The following is a 3213-nucleotide window of genomic DNA, read 5'->3' on the forward strand; positions in this document are numbered from 1 at the left end:
CCACACATGTGCAAAACCAAATTGCTTCTCTGGCGAGAAACTCAAAGTATAAATGAGCACCAGGGTATATAACAGATATTGTGAAATAGGGAGAAAATGTCCAAATGGGAAGGGAAACTGGGAAGTGAGGAAGGGGGGGAAGGAGGGAAGAGGGAAAAAATGAAAAAAGAAATAAATAATAGAGACAAAGCTTTTGTAAATAAGAGAAAGAGAAGTTGAAGGGAGGGTATGGGAACAGGGAATGAAAGAACCAAGTTGTGTCGTGGACGGGTACAGATTCACTACGATGACGGTGGCCAATATGCACATTAAAATGTGCCATGAACTTTAAAAAAGTGAATGTGGGGGCTAAGTTTCCAACTTTCGAAAATCTGTTTCAGTACTGGAGACTGAACCCGGGCCTTCTGTGCCTGAGCTACCTCCCCATCCTTTAGTTATTTTTTAATACAGAGTCTTGCCAAATCACTAAGTTGCGCAGTTTGGGGAGGTGCTTGTGGTGGTCTTGGCTCTGGTGTCCAGAGAGCCAGGATTGCCAAGATAGAGGCTCTCGTGAGCTTTTGAGGCATGCATTCAAGCCAGAGCAGACTCCAGGGGACCTCTTTTACTTTTGTTCAGTGTTGACAAAGTACTTTGTTATTTTTTAAACCGAGAATTGAACTCAGAACCTTGCTCTTGCCAGGCAGGCGATTATGCAGCTGAGCTATATCCTTGGCCTGACTGTGTTTTGCTTTTTTTTTTTTTTTTTTTTTTTTTTTTTTTTTTTTTTTTTTTTTGTGTGTGTGTGTGTGTGTTTTGCTTTCTTACGGAGATTTCTTGGTGAGATGGCCTTCAATGTAGTCAGCTTGCTGAGAGTCACTCCCTGTTTCTCACTGTAAAGTAGGCTGGCATTCTCGAGCAAACTCCAGGCATTGTCAAATCAGTGAGGAGGAGACTGGTAAGATCGGGGGGGAGGTTGCCAGCCAAGATTCTGGGCAGTGGTGGGCCCTAAATTGCAGGGATTTGCCCATCCGCTGCTCCTCAGCAAGCCTTTGTGGTGACTTTTCTGGACCATATTTCCAAGATTTCACATTCTCCAGCTGCAGAAGACAAAGGAGTGACTGGGCTGGAGGCTTTGTTTTTGTGGAGGAAGTGTTGTTCTTAAATTCCAGTTTGATGGCTGAGGACATAGCTCAACAACAATGCAGCACCTGCCCAGCAAACAGAAAATCTTGAGTTCGATTACCAGTACCAAAAAAAAAGACCAGTTTGACTTCTTTTCTGGGTTGTTATGCTGCGTTCCTTGTGATGTGCAAGGAATAGAAAAAATGTAGTGTGTGTTTAAATTTCTTTTATCACAGTACAAGAACCATTGCCATTAATCCTGCTCTAAAGACTTCTCTTCACTTGGAACACACTTTTCCCACTGCTCTGTCCCTTTCTGAAGCAATTCTGGGAGTCCTCTTCCATGGGTGTCTTGAGTCGTGCTGTCACAGCTGCTATGATGTCCTAAGGAAATTTGTTTTCTTTTCATAATTATTTTGGTTCTAGGGAAGAGCCAGGAGGGACATAGTGCCAGAGGTGGTGAGCAAGTGGTTGGGACACATTCTAGTGCTTTCCTGATGGCAGTCAGCAGGAACATTCACCATACTTTCTGTCACACCCTATAAAGACACTCCCAAAACAGAACTTCCAGAACTGCTTCGGAAAGTGTCCAGAATGATGGCATAAGTGTGTTCAAGCAAACGTTCGAGGGGGGGAATCCATGGCAATGTGCCTTTTCTTGCCCTTGTATTTATAAATTTAGGCCTTCATCACAGTTTCCAGTCACCTCTTATATTGATACTTTCTGCTGTCATTAGCTACCCATGCTAAGGGTAAAAAGCAAACCATCAAATACCAATAGAGTCTTTTATTTACTTTTTTTTTTTAATTTAGTACAGGGTCTGCAGTCTCACTGCACAGATTGAACTCAGAGTGATTCTCCTGCTTTCAGCCTCCCAAGCTCTGGGATTACAGGTGCGTGCCACCATGCCCAGTCTCAATCTATGTCTCAGTGTACCCCAGGTGCAGGGCTGGCACAGCAGGCCTGGGGATCAAGTCCCCAAGCCCTACATCTGTGTAAGCAGGCACTTTAATCCTCTGAGCTATCTGGCAGACCCAACAATAGAGTCTTTAAAAAGTGACCCCCTGGCTGGTCTTTCTGCCACAGCAACCATTGAGGAACAGTAGCCACGGCCCTCCACTATCCCATGGCCGTGGCCCTCAACAGGGCCACAAGGTGACTAAGAATGTGAGCAAAGTGAGGCAAAACTGCCATCGAGGACACCTCACCCAACACACCAGTTAGTGTGGGACATGATCCAGGAGGTGTGTGGCTTTGCCCCCTACGAGCGGTGCACAACGGAGCTGCTCAAGGTCTTCAAGGACAAACGCACCCTCAAGTTCATCAAGAAAAGAGTGGAGATGCACATGCGCACCAAGAGGAATGTGAGAAGCTGAGCAACGTGCTGGCCACCATGAAGAAGGCAGCTGCCAAGAAGGACTGAGCCCTTCTGAAATAAAGCTTTGCAGAAAAATAGAAAAAGTGACCCCTTGTGTTGCTGCTGGAACCCCGGGCTTGCGGCTCCCTGAGCAGTCGTCTGTCCTGCGTGCATGGCTGTGGAACCTGCAGTCCTGGCGCACACAGCACGAGGTGATGCTCGCTTTTCTTGGAACTCACATCGGAAGTGTAAATTCTCTGTTCAAAAACATGTTTTAATAGGTTTTGTTTAATTTTGCTGGCTCCTAATTCAAATAGCATAGTGCTTTAGTAGTCGGTGACTAATCTCAGGTTCTTATTCATGCGGGAATTACTCAAAGAGCCTCTTAGACCATGGTGCATTCGGCAGGGTGACTCATCTTGTTCCAAGCCCAGCCCTAATAACATGGATTATCCCTGGGCCCTTCAGGAAATGAGCGGGCGTGAATTTACTTTCACTCACAAGTTGCTCTCACTTCTCTTCTCGGGGGATGATTTTCCCCTCCTTCCCTTTAAAACTAAAGTGTGACCTATAGAAACAAGTGGAGACAGTAAGCAGGGAGCGCGCTAGACTTGGGAGTGCGAGCCCCGGGCAGAAAGGCACCCAGAGCAAGAATCCAGAGGTGACCAAGGGGGGCCCTGACACCTAACTCCACACATGAGTTTTGCCTGCCTTTGAAATGTTATGTGAATGGAGTCATCGACTGTGCTCTTGT

General features: G+C 46.2%; 1 pseudogene; it reads left to right on the forward strand.

Moving 5' to 3' along the window:
- Positions 1-286: 286 nt before the first annotated feature.
- LOC105742990 lies at positions 287-2525 on the forward strand (annotated as a pseudogene).
- Positions 2526-3213: the final 688 nt, after the last annotated feature.

Source organism: Octodon degus, unplaced genomic scaffold (assembly GCF_000260255.1).
Source record: "Octodon degus isolate 3935 unplaced genomic scaffold, OctDeg1.0 scaffold00089, whole genome shotgun sequence".
Lineage (NCBI taxonomy): Eukaryota > Metazoa > Chordata > Mammalia > Rodentia > Octodontidae > Octodon > Octodon degus.